Source organism: Camelus dromedarius, chromosome 8 (genome assembly GCF_036321535.1).
Source record: "Camelus dromedarius isolate mCamDro1 chromosome 8, mCamDro1.pat, whole genome shotgun sequence".
Lineage (NCBI taxonomy): Eukaryota > Metazoa > Chordata > Mammalia > Artiodactyla > Camelidae > Camelus > Camelus dromedarius.
This window is the reverse complement of record NC_087443.1, coordinates 34,017,389-34,031,165: the sequence shown is the minus strand read 5'-3', so window position 1 is coordinate 34,031,165 and position 13,777 is coordinate 34,017,389. Positions and strand designations below refer to the sequence as shown.

General features: G+C 48.2%; 1 protein-coding gene across 5 annotated transcripts in view; it reads left to right on the top strand.

The window, feature by feature from the left end:
• The window catches only part of FAM241B (family with sequence similarity 241 member B), a 230,744-nt gene that overhangs the window by 69,903 nt on the left and 147,064 nt on the right, over positions 1 to 13,777 (top strand). For 4 of the 5 annotated variants that reach the window (XR_010381934.1, XR_010381932.1, XR_010381931.1 and 1 more), the window contains 3 exons: positions 1,159 to 1,197; positions 2,329 to 2,415; positions 2,821 to 2,898. The gene's annotated coding sequence lies outside the window, so the exon portion shown is untranslated. Of the gene's footprint in view, positions 1 to 809; positions 1,198 to 2,328; positions 2,416 to 2,820; positions 2,899 to 13,777 lie in introns of those variants that run through there. The other variant, XR_010381935.1, reaches the window with a different exon arrangement.

The window sequence follows — 13,777 nt, the reverse complement described above, 5'->3', positions numbered from 1 at the left end:
CAGGCTTCTGGGGGACTCAGGTGGACCAAGGCTGGAGGGGCCTCTGCTCTTAGGGGAAGAAGAGGGGTCTGCAGGGGCACTGACGGCCTGAAGGGAGGATACAGGCCAGGTGGGTGCTAACCTCAGGGACAGCTGTGCCTTTGAAAACAGCATGGTCCCTCCACATCTCTAGTGCCTTGCATCACTCCTTCCTCAGTCATTACTGTGTCCCCAGGATGTGCAGGGCTCTGTCCTGGGCCCAGAGGGACAGAAATGAAGCAGCCCCACCCTTGCCCACAGGAGCTCACGACCTGGTGGCTGGTCTGGTGTGGATACCTGTGGGGCATTGAGGATACCTTCAGGGGGTGTGGCAGGTGTCCTGATAAAGCAGGACAATAGCCAAGGACAGAGACTGGCCCCGGCAGGGAGCCAGAGAGCTGGGTGAGGAAGAGGGAAAAGCAGAGCCAAGAAAGGACACGCAAACCAGCAGAGAAGCCAGCAGGTCAGGTTTCTGCAAAGAGGGGAAAGTAAGGAGAGAGAGGCCGGGGGAGAGGCGGGTGGACTAGCATCCCTGAGGGCTGGGAGGCCGGGAGCTGCAGGGGACGGGAGGTAAGGGGAGAGGAGGAAGGGGTGAGGGTGTTCTCTTGTCTTCATATGATGTCAGGGCTGCTGCTGAGACTCCCAGGGGGGCCTCTACCAGGGACCAGTCGCCTTAGTCTACCTGTCTCCCCCCTTGATCCTGCAGGGAGGGGCCGATTCCCCTTTGATAACTGAGGAGACTGAGGCTCAGGGAGGTGGAGCCTGTTGGTTACAAACCCTCAGGCAAGGGACACCCAGACTGACACCCCAAAGCCCATGTTCTGTCCCCCTGCTGCCATTGAGCAGGGTCCCCTCCTGTCTGCAAAGCCAAACCAGAGCCCCACAGGCCCCTTACAACCTATGATTATGTCACCGTGCCCCACAGTGACTGTCCGTCTCTGCATACCAAGTAGGCAGGAAAAAGGTGGATGGAGGTGAGAAGAGCCATCATGGAGGGAGCTGTGACCCCCAGGCTGGGGTGGGAGGAGAAGGAGCCAGTTCATGCCACAGAGGCCTGTCCCCAACAGTATCACTTCGGTGGAGATAAACTTTATGGACATTGGACTTTGACCACTTCAATTTTGATCGCTTCCATTCTAGACCATCAAGGAGCCACCACCAACCCAGGAAAGAGCAAAGGTAAGCGGTGTGTTTGGTCTTGATGTTGTCAGCATGCCTGATGCACACACTGACCCGCCAGAGAGGCCTCCTGCCACCGATGGGAATATGCCCTCCCCACCCCTCCAGCTCCCACCTACCTGGGCAGGGAGAGCTGGCAGGAGGATGATGGTGACAGAGAGGCACAGAGGGACCCCAGGGAGGCCATGGGACTCACAGATATCACCCAGGCAACACACTTCCCATGTTCCCAACATGGCCTTTTTCAGAGCCTTTGTCACTGAATCAGCAACGTGGTATAGCCTGTTTCAGGAACAGCTATGATCCCTCCTGAAATAAATGGGCTTTTTGTCAATTCCCAAGGGATCTTTGTAGGATGGTCCTTCCCCAGGACTCAGGTGAGCTTTTGGAAAAGGACCCTCAGGTTTCAGGGACCTGGTCCCCCTTCTCCAGGCTCTGAGTCCGTTGGGCTCCATTTCCGTGGTCTTCATCTCCGTCTGTTGTCAGCATGAGGGCCTTGGCTGGGGGTGACCTTTAAGGACATGGAGCTGAGGAGAGGGGAGGGAGGAGGGCATTGAGCTGTGAAGGGGGTGCAGCCCAGGTGAGCACAGGGACCAAGGGACAGGGGAGCAGGCTGTGGCTCACCAGGGTGGGTGCCCAAACCAGGGCCCATAAGAGGCAGTTGGAGCAGGGGTACGGTGTCCCAAGAAAGGGGACCTGGGCCTGAGATCTGGTGGGAAACAGGGTCACTCCCCGGGCCAGCATCTGCGCTGGTTGCAGTGTGGACTGGGGATGCTGGATCTGCCAGAGTTGGGTGAGTACCCCCTGTCCCTGCTCATGACCCACCCCCCATAGCCTCCATCATGTGACACAGCCTTAGGCCCAGCTTCTCCAACAAGGGCAGCTCCAGGAACCAAGGGGACAGGACAGAGTTTGTTGGCCTTTGTAGAAGGCCCATCTTTGTGAAGCAGAAGCGTGTTTCTCACGCAGAGGACACTCTCTCACTGTGCCCGCTGCTGCTGATCTGTCCTTGATTCTCCTGCAAACATTCCCTGAATGACCAGAACTTGACAGGTGCTGGGGCAACAGATGTCATGTGTCTGCAGCCAGGAGCTGCCAGACAAGGAAGCAGACAGGGTTTTCTTTTCCTAGGAGCCTGAGGACACATGTCACATGCAGACATGCCCCATGGTGATTGTCCCGCATGGATGCCAAGGATGCAGGATGAAACGGATGGAGGTGAGAAGGGCTCTGGGGAGCAGGAGGTAAGGGGAGCTGCTTCGTGCACAGGCCTGGGACTGTAAGGCATGGCCCGAGTAGGAATGAGCTACAGGCAGTGGACTGCAGTCACTGGGACCTGAGAAAAGCCAAAGGCCTCCTGACCCTAGTGGCCCAAGGGAGGCCAAAATGTATGAGGGCTCATGCTCCTACCACCACCAGGGTTCCTAGCAAAGGGATTTCCCCCTCAGGCTGGGGCCAGGGTTCTGGATGTTAAGGGGTGGCCCCAGGTGGAGGCTACAGTGCTGTCTTGGGGTGGTGGGGGAGGCAGAGCCCTGAGAGCCCATCTCGAGTCAGCAGGGACATGACTCCTCTAGTGGCAGCATCTATGCCTGTAGGTTCCTCACAACCACATCTGCTTTTCAGGGAAAACTGGATACTTTGTGTGACTTTGTTCAGCGCTGCAGCCAGGCACCATTGATGTGGTGCCCGCCCAGGGCCATGGTAAGCAGGGCACAGGGATGCTCCCTGTGGGCTGGGGTCTTGTCTTTGCCCTTGACTGCTGCCCCTTGAGACTCTGGGTCAGAGAGCCCTGTCTGGGTATCTGACAAGAGGGACGCCCAAGATGTGGAGACCTGGTGCTCATGAGCCTCCCAAGTGATTCTCAACACATTTCCCCTGCGTCCTCGTCCCAGGTGTGTCAGGAACTTTCTTACCCAGAGGAACACCCGGCACATCCGATCTTAAGTAAACAGGTATAGAGAGGAGGGCAGGCAGAGTCCTGTTGGCCTCCTAGTTCCTCCCCACTGCCCACCTGGCCCTGTGGGACTGCTGGCTGCGCCCCATCCATGAGACCCTCCCGGGCTGGTCACTCAGGTGCCAGGAGTGGTGGGGGACATGGTGACATCCCCTCCACAGTGTTGTCTGGAAACACTGGCTGCTTTTACCAGGTAGTAAAGATGCCTTCCTGTGTCAGTGCCTGTGCCAATGGGGAGAAGCCAGATTGTTCCAGTTGTCATCCTTGGAATTTAATATAATGGCAGCTAATGTTTAAGTCCCTTCTATGGGCCAGTTTCTAGCCCAAGATCTTTACATGTTTTGGTTGCTTTAATCCTCCCAGTGACTGTAGGTAAAGATGCTACCATTATCTCAGCTTTACTAAGGGGGTAAAGCCACAGAGTGGCTGAGTGACATGTCTCAAGTCACTAAGGATGGGAGGGGCAGAGCCAGACCTAAACCCAGAGCCTGGCTCCTCCCTTCTCATTGCTCTGCCCTCCTTTCGCGTCAGCACTCATGATTTCATGATGGTAACTCCCAAACTACCAGAGGCTGCCCTTCTCAGGCCTCTAAATCCAAGAATCGTGGTGCTCCTGTTTCACCTGGGAGTCATCTGCCTGGACATCATATTCCTGGTTATCCCCATGCTCAGCCCCTCTGCATAGACGGGGTCAGGGGCCTGGAGGATGCTGTGGTCCCAGGGTCTGTAAGGTGGGAAGCTCTGATGGCATTCACTGAGTCAGGCAAACACTGGCTCTCGGTGACTGGGCAGCAGGTATTTAGAAGCTCTGGACAAGCCTGAAAGCCCCTGGACACTGCTCATAACACACCCGAGGCATGTTCACATCCAGCAGAGACACTGTCTGGTGACAGAGGTGTCAGGGCTCCTATGGCAGCTGGGACCCAGCCCTGGGTCTGAATCGAGCTCTCAGTCCCAGCCTTACTTGCATGGAAGCCTAATTCTCCTGGAGTCTCTCCCCAGAACCACAGCCCCATTGTGGTCAGGAGAGCCCCCACGCCAGCCTTATGCCCTGAACAGTGGAGACGCCCACTCAGAGATGCCCACTCAGGAGCAGGAGGGACAGAGCCAGACAGAGGATTGAAGCAGAGGGAGGCAAGAGACCATGGGTGGACAAGGGGAAGGTTCCAGAAATGCCTCTTGCCCATTGAGGTGAGGGCAGGGGCGCTGAACCCCTCTCTGAAACAGTCACATTCCAAGGGCCGCCCTTGGAAGCTCAGGTTGTGGGGGCAGCAGAGTGATGGGTTAGGGGCCCTTACAGCTGCCCAGGGCTCTGTGAGGCCCCTGAATGCCAGATCTCCTGTGCACCCAGCAGTGTGAGCTCTCAGTGACCTGTGTGCTTGCTGAAGGCAAAACCGGGGCCTGAGAGGTCAGGGAAGTTGCCAAGGCCGCCGGGAGAGTAAGTGGCAGCAGCCAGAGCTGCCTGAAATCAACCTGTTCCTCCTGAGAGGGGCCGGGAGCCCTTAACTGTGCCTTGTGGACGTGCCCCCCACAACTCCTTTGCACCCACACCCTCTGACGTCGTTCCTCCCAACTGTTGTCCTGGAGATCCAAGTGTTGTGGGATTTCCATGGGTACCCCTTATTCAAACAGGAGTAGGGGTCCTGGCTCCTTCTCGTGGGGCCTTCAGTGCACTGGTCCCAGGCCTTAAAGTGAGTTACAGACTAAGAGATGAGATATCAGCTGGGACCTGCGTCTCTGCAAACCAGAGTCAGCCCCAGCCCTTAGCATGCAGAGTGTGGTTCTGGGGAGAGGCTCTAGGAGAATCAGGTGGAGAATGCTGCTTCCATGCAAGGAAGGCTGGGACTGAGAGCTCAAACTGCCAGGCTGCTTGGGGACGCATTACCCAGGAGTGTCCTCATGACCTTCCAGGTACTATGGCAGTCTTGTTTTCTGTAACCCTTCTGTGAAAGGACCCTGTCTTTCTGCCCCACCACCTTTTATTCCACAGAGGAAATTTTCTAATAATGGTCCCTTCCCGACCATCTTGCTACACACATATATGAAATGATTCAACAAGACAGTCTAGTTTCTTAGTCTTGAGCCAAACCCTGACTCCTGTCCAAAGTCTGATTCTTTTTCTTCACTGCCTTTCCCAGGGCAGTCCATTCACTTCATGAAAATCAATTCTCCTAGATCCGTCAGGAAAATCACGTAAAAGGGGGAAGCCTTCCCTGTCTCACTGAATGTGATGCTGACAGTGATATAACTGTCCCTAGAGAGTACAACTTGGGTGATGTCGCCACCACACAAGGTCTTTTACCTAAGAATCTCATTTCATTGTCATAATAACAGCGGTCATTTATACCGAGCAGGGATGGCCAGACACTAAGTACTTTACACAAGCTTATGCTTTTCATCCTTCCAACAACTGAATAGCAAAGGAAGCTGACACCTATTCAGTGGAATCACCTGCACATTCGCACAACCATGAAGCGGGAAGATCAGTACCAAAGCCAGGCACCCAGCTCCTCCCCGCGAGCTTGGCTGCCTCTCTGTCCTGCCAGGTGGTCACTACTCTGCATTTTGAAGCTGAAGAAACTGAGGCTCTGACATTCTGTGACAGGGCTGGAGGGGTTAGTGGGGCTGTAAATGACTCCATGGGAGGCTCACTTCCTAGTCCAGTCTACGTCTCCTGTCAGGGTGATAGAAAAACATCTGGAAAGTACTTCCTTCATGCAAACCATTGTGAATGTTAATGTCTTATTTTCACACTGTTGTTTGCAGACTGTGTTTCAATCTGAGATCATATGTATTTGCTGGAAACAGTTGTCCTGGGTAACGATTAGAGCTGCAGACAGGCCATATGATGCGTTCATGGCCAAGGAGGTCTTGAGTCCCTGTCCTTTGACCCCATCCACAGAGGGGTGTGTGATAAAAGCTGGGACAGGGCTTCAGCCCTCCAGGAAGTCCTAACTTGACAGCTGTGCTTCAGGAAAGTCTCAGATCATGACTTTGGGATAGTGATGGAAGCAGGCTTGATGACCCCTGCACCCCAACTCCTCACACACACATGCAGGCACACACACACACACACACACACACGCAGGCACACACACACACATCCTTATGTAATAAGCAGGAAATCCAGAATTGGAGCCAAAGCTCCAAAGCACTGGATGTTAAGGTTCAATCAACAATTTGCTGATCATGTCAAGAAACATCCCTTCTCCATGGAGCAACTGAGCAAATGTCCTGGGGCAGCTGGGATTGGCAAATGGAAATGCTGGAAATCAAATACTATCTTCATCAATCCAATGGTCAAGATGTTCACATGATACCCAGTGTCACACATGGGGTGTGGCGGACAGATGCACAGCAGCCCTGTAGGTCAGAGTGCTGCAGAACACCAAAGGCAGGACTTTCCCTGCATGTGGGTCCACACATACAGAGCCCAATGATGATGAATGAACAGATGGATGAGCCCTTGTAGTCACATGTGCTTCTGTGCAGATACTTTGGTCATTTCCCTGACATTTCGGATCTGTCAGTATAAATCTGCTTCGTGGGCCACTGTCAGGGATGTGGAAGGTTGCCTTGCATTTTCAGGAGTGATCATAGGAAAGAACTTGCTTCAACCTGTTACCAAGTTTGTGAACTTGGCCTAGTTTCTGCAAGGCTTGCCTTTCTTATCTCAAAGATATGGATCAAACAATACAGTTATGAAGAATGCTCATTTCAATTTGGTGAGGCTAAGAGAATATCATTGTGAGCCCAAATGCCAGAGGTGCTGGAGTCCCACTGACAGATCCAGTCCAAGGCTGCCTACCGATTATTCCATCTGGTGGTAGTTGCCACTCCAGCATCAGGATAGACGGGGATGCTTCTGGCTCCCTGTTCTGTCTGGGATGAACATCAGGAGAACAACAGCATGTCTAAGAATCTCCCATGCTCACTGATGCCCATCTCCTCTTAGTGCTTGTCTGGGAAGATAACAGAGATGGGGACCCATTCTTTGCTTCCTGTTCTGGAGAGGAGTGTACCTGCTGGGTCCCCACCTTGACAAAACCTCCGTCCTTATAGTTGGAGCAACCTTAGCTCCCACCCCAGGAAAGTCACCCACAGTATCCAACTTGTGGTGTCTCAGCCTGTGTTCCTATAGGGCTTTCCCTTGAGAAATAAAAGATGTTGTGTGTGAAAGCACCTAGCATGGAAAAATGAATACAAAGCTCCTGAGAATGAAGAGAGAGAAACTTAAAGGAGAAGAAAAGAACACAAAATATGATCTGAGTTGGACCATGCCTGGAAAGTGGTGGTAACCAGGAGACAGAGCCCATGTCAGGGCTGGGAGAAGACATGGGGAGAGGTGAATGGTCAGCAATTGGCACAACCCCAGGACTCTTGGGTCCCATAGCTGTCACGTCCTCCTCACACAAAGGCTAGCACAGGTGGACCCTCTTAGCTTTATCACAGACCCTACAGATGGGCAGGAAGAAGTTGAGGAGGACAAGGGACCACCCCTTCCTGGCTCCTGTTGAACCTCCCACTCATACCAGAACAGGGTTACTTATCGATTATTATCCTGAACCTTCCTCCATGCAATTACAGGGAGGATGCATGTAAAGTAAAGTTGGGCAGATGGGCCTCAGCTTTCTGGATATATTTTGAGAGGTTTCTTACCTGGGCCGACTTTGTGCTAAAGACTTCATGGTCTCTAACCTTTGCCTTAAAACAGGTAAGTACAAGAGTACAAGTGAAGGCAATTAATGAGGACGCTTTATTCTGGAGGAAACTGGTTTGCATTGCAGTCCAGTCTTTTGTTGGACTGGACCATGTGACCCAGTGGTCAGTGACAGGCCTTCCATCAGTCTCCCTGCAGGCCATCCAGGCCAGAAGTCAGGAGCCTAATCTTAGTCACTCCCCTAGTTTTCACAACTCCCCAGAGACAGACAAGTAATGATAAAGTCTCAGAGATCAGGCTTCTTGCTCAAAAAGGAACATGATTGCAGGGTTCATAAGAAAGACTAAGTAGGAACAGTCATTTTGTTGGAAATGAAGTTAAGGGGATTCATAGAGAAGGTAGGGCTTAGGGTAGGTCTTAAAAGGTGAGTAGCAGGCCACTAGGCAAACAAGATAAAGAAGGACACTCCAACGAGAGGGAATAGCTTATTTAAAAACTTAGAAATATAAACTAGTTGTTCCAGGAAAGATTTTTTAAAAATATTTTTTATTGATTTATAATCATTTTACAATATTGTGTCAAATTCCAGTGTAGAGCACAATTTTTCAGTTACACATGAACATATATATGTTCATTGTCACATTTTTTTCTCTGTGAGCTACCATAATATAGAATAGATAAACAAGATTATACTGTATACCACAGGGAAATATATACAAGATCTTATGGTGGCTCACAGAAAAGAGTTTTATCTGATTGCCTGTGTCCTAAGCAGCCCAGAGATGCTGTCAGCTTGTCAGTGTACCCAGGCCACTCACTCTGTCACATCCAGGACTCTTATCTGGGGACAAGGGGAACATGACAGCAAAGCCAGGGGTAGTTGTTGCTGCAAACAGATTATGCTGTCTCAAAGGGTCTGCATCAATCTCTACCCAAAACAGGGGGCTAGTGTGTGCTGCTGACTTCACAGTCCATCACCCATCTGAGGGTGCCCCCACCTGCCCTTGCCCTGCAGACCCTGAACCTAGCCTGAAGGTTGTGGAGAGGCTCATCCCTTCAGCACACACTCGCCAAGAGAGCCTTGGTGCTGGTGTTAAAGTGGGTGTCAGGCCTTGTCCTTGCTCCCCAGGCTCCCAGTCTAGCAGGTAACACACAAGTTCAACATCAGAGCAGCGAGAGTCAGAGTCAGAACAATGGGGCTCCCAAGGGGAAGGAAGGGCAGACGTCCAGTGCCTGAACAGAGTCTAGAAATAAGAGCATAGGCTTGAGGCCAGCACCCAGGGAAAGGAAGGGCATCCAAAAAGCCCACATTGTGGAGCCTGACAGGTACTGAGCCTCATCCCCTGAGCCAAGGAGACCACAGCCTTCAACTCTCAATTCCAGTGGCTTCTCAGAGACCCTCTCTTTCCTCTTCATACAGGGGAGGCACATCAACTTCACCTTAATGGAGCACAACTGTGCTCACATGCTCTTCAGCCCAGACACCTGCCTTCCACCCAGCTAGGAGCACTTCCCCCTCAGCAGCCAGTGCTCACACGTTGTCATGCCCTCCACCCACATGCTCTCAGCCACCCTCCAGGATGCCGCCACTGCTCCCTCCCCCTGCCCTGGAGCTCTGTGGAGCTACTTTGTCACTCCCACCCCAACACTCAAAACATCAAAAATACAAAATTGTTAAGAGCCCCTTTTGTACTGATTTGGACATATATATTATGTCTTGGTTTATAGTCAAAAGGAGTTGGAATTTGCTGCTGATCAGCAAGAGAGTTTGTTACCTAATTAGCATTGCTCCACTGTATGTCCTTCCAGGACAAAGCACCCTGATGTCCTGTGGATGTAGGCATGATGAGTCCGTTTCCCCACAGACAGGTCCTTATCTGTCACCAAGGGATGGGATGCTTGGGGTTTTACCCAAAATATGCTCTTTCAAAAAAGCCCAAAATATCTTTGATGTTTGAATACAATCTGGTGTCCATTACTCACTTGCTGTTACTTAATCTCTTTGACAATTTACTTAATCTCCTTGTGCTTCAATTTCCTCACTGAAAAGATGTGGACAATGGTATCTCCTCTACAGGTTGCCTTGAGGGTGATAGTTAACTGCTGCAACATGCTCAGCACAGGGCAACATTTCTGGTAAAGCCTCAGGGGCCCATTTGTTAATGTCTTCCCTCCCTGCACCTGGAGAGGAGAGGATGATGAGCTCAGAGACATCAAGAAGTAGGTGGTGAGGACAAGGGTGTCAGAAAAAAAATCATGACTGGGCCTTTCAGCTCTGGATACCAAGACGTGTAGTTGGCACACTTGAGAATTCTATGCAAACTGCTGACCACATGTGGATTAACATCCAAGGCCACCACTCATGTAATCTCTAAAACATCATCAAAAAATGTCCTGATGCCTACTACCTCCTTCAGAAATGTTAGTTCCCTTCTTTTACTTTAATATTTCTTATAATATAAAGGCAATTCTTGGTGCCCAATTTTCCAAGCTTTCAAATCAGCTCCTCCGTTGTCAAAGACGGACCTCCTAACTTTTCAGATCCCTCCTGCAGAAGCCTTAGAAGACGTAAATTTTTCCTTACACACTAATATACTAGAGGACTATCAATAGACAAGAATTCACTGTGAAAACCACAGAACAGGTGTAAAGATGAAGCAACACCCTGGACCACAAAGTCCAAGAAGGGAAGAAGAGACTGCTTACTCAGATGTGCACATACCAATGCAGCAAATCAGGGACCATGAAGAATCAAGTAAACATGAAATGATGAAAATAAATAAATAAATCTCTAATAATTTTCCCTAGAGGAACAGACATCTATGAACTATCTTACAAAGAATTCAAAATAATCCTCTTAAAATAGTTTAGTGAAAAAGAAGAACACACGGACAAGCAACTATATGAAATTCAGGGGAAAAAAATGCATGAACAAAATGAGAAGTTCAACAAAGAAATAGAAACCATCAAAATAATAAATAGAAACTAGAGCTGAAGATTACAATGACTGTACTGAAGAATATGATAGAGATTATCAAAATTATCAGAGATAGAGAAGGACATTATATATGATAAAATAGTCAATCTACCAAGAAGATACAACAAACCTAGATGTGTATCCATGAAATAACAGATCTTCTAAATACATGAAACAGAAGCTGATAGAACTGAAGGGAGAAATAGGCAACTCCACAAATTTATTTGGAGACTTCAACACCTCTCTCTCAATAATTGATAGAGCAACTAGACAGGAAATTAGCAAGGATACAGAAGAACTCAACACTATCAACCGACAGTTTATAATTGAGATTTGTAGAATATTCCACCTGAAAGCAGCAGAATACACATTCTTTTCAATCACCTATGAAACATTCACCAAGATAGCTTCCCTGGTAGGGCAAGCCCCCTCTAGACCCCAGCCTAGAGTATCTGGCAGCCCCAGACCTGCCCAGGAGAGTTGCAGTCTGCCTCCTTCCTGCCAGACCAGAAGGGCTGAAAGGATCTCAGCAGGGGGAGGGGCAATCCCTTCACCCCAGTTACCAAACCGTCTCCCATCCCCACCACCTTGATCTTCCTCCTCCCTCTGTCCCTCACAGTTCTGGCCCTCCCAAACCACTTTTGATCAGATTCCTCTTGGGTTGAAGCAGACCAAGTTTCCCCCAGGCACCCCAGTTTTGGGGGGACTGTATTTTTAAATGACACCCCAGTTCCCCACCTGTTCTTCCCCTTTCACTCCCCTTTCCCATGTTGCCAAGTTCTAACCACAGTGGTGGAGAAAAAAAAAAGGTTTGTTTTGGACCACAAACAAACCTCAAAAAAATTTAAAGGACTGTTCGTACACAGTGTGTTCTCTGATCACAGTGGAATTAAACTAGAAATCAATAACAGAAAGATAACAGGAAAAATTTTAAATACCTGAAGACTAAACAACACTCTTCCAAATAATCCGTGGATCAAAGGAGAAATAACGAAGGAAATTAAAAATTCATTGAACTAAATGAAAATGAAAATACAACATATCAAGATTTGTGGTGCACAGCTAAAACAATGCCAACAGAGAAATTTATAGCCATAAATGTTAACTGTAAGAAAATAGGAAAAGTCTCAAATAATCTAAGCTCCTACCTCAAGAACTTAGAAAAAGAAAAGCAAAATAAATCCAAAGCCAGGAGAAGGAAGGAAATAATAAAGAGCAGAAATCAATGAGATTTAAAACAGAATACAGAAAATTAATAAAACAAAAGCTGTTTCTTTGAGCAGGACAGTAAAATTGACAAATCTCCAGCAAGAGTGAAAGAGATGACACAAGTACCAGTATCAGGAAGGGTATCACTGCAGACCGTGCGGACACTAAACAGATCATAAGGGAACACCATGAACAACTCTACAGACAAATTTGCCGTCTTAGACAAAGTGGACCAATCTCTCCAAAAGCACACTATTACAGTTCACCCAATATGAAACAGATAATTTGAACAGCGCTATAGTCATTTTAAAAAAACATTGAATTCATAATTTTAAAACTTCCCCAAAGAAATCTCCAGGCCCAGATGATTTCCTGATGAATTCTACCAAACATTTAAAGAATCAACACCAATTCTATACAACCCTTTCCAGAAAATAAGAGGGAACACTTACCAATTCATTTTATGAAGCTAGTATTGCCCTGACACCAAGATCAGAGATAGTACAAAAGAGAGAAGACCAACATCCCTTATGAATATAGATGCAAAACTCCTAAACAAAATATTAGCAAATACAATTCAGCAACATATAAAAAGAATTATACACCATCACCAAGTGGGATTTAGTCTATGCATGCAAGTCTGGTTCAGTATTTGAAAATCATTCAGTAAAATCTACCACATTAAAATGTTAAAGAAGGAAGAATCACAGGCTCATTTTAATCAAGGCAGAAGAAACATTTGACAAAATTCAATACCTGTTCATGGTAAAAATTCTCAGAAAAATGGAAATAGGCTATTCCTCAATTTGATAAAGAACATCTATTTTTAAAAAGCCTATATATATAGCTAACATTATGTTTAATGTTGAGAGACAATAATTTTCCCTTAAAATGAGGAACAAGGCAAAGATGTCTGCATCTGCTTTCACCACTCTTACTCACCATAGAGTTCTAGCCAGTGCTTTAAGTCAATACAAGTAAATAAAAGGCAAAACAATTAGAGAGGAAGAAATAAAACTATTTGTATTTGCAGATGACATGACTCAGTGGTAGAGCCGGTGCTTAGCATGTGTGAGGTCCTGGGTTCAATCCCCAGTCCCTCCATTGATGAAATAAATTAGCAAAAAAATGAACCTCCCTCACTCCCTCCCTCCCAAAACAAAACAAAAGAAACAAGACCCAAAATAAATAATCAGAATTAATAAGAAATTTTAGTAAGATTACTTTCTGTAAGTCAAGTGTATTAGTGGATAGAGAAATGAAGTGATGTCTTGACTGGCATTTTCTTTCCTTACAAAATAGAAGACATCACAACATAGCTCATGGAGAAACAATAATACTGTTTTTGAAATTTTTGTTTCGTATGGGTGTGGGTGTGGGGCTACTAGGTTGTGTTGCTAGTATGTTGCTAAAATGTATTGCTGTCAAAAGAGTTTGAAAAGCTACTAGTCTAAAGTAGTGCTCGTCAAACTTCAGTGTGTATAAGAGTAACTCTGCAATGACCAGGAAAACCAAAAGCACATTTTTACTGGGCACCTGCTGGGAGTAAGGCATGACCTGGGCCCCAGTCTTGTACTAATAGCATTGGGTGGAGGGGGGCATAAAACAAAGAGGCGGCAGAGATGGGACAAAGCTGGAGGAGGCTGTTTGGTGGTGGGTAGGTGCAAAGAGCCTCCAATGCAGAGCTGGGGGAATCTGTGTCCATTTGAATCCTGGCTCTGCCACTGACCTTGGGCTGGTCGTCCAGAGTCTCTCTGAGTCTCAGGTACTTCATCAGCAG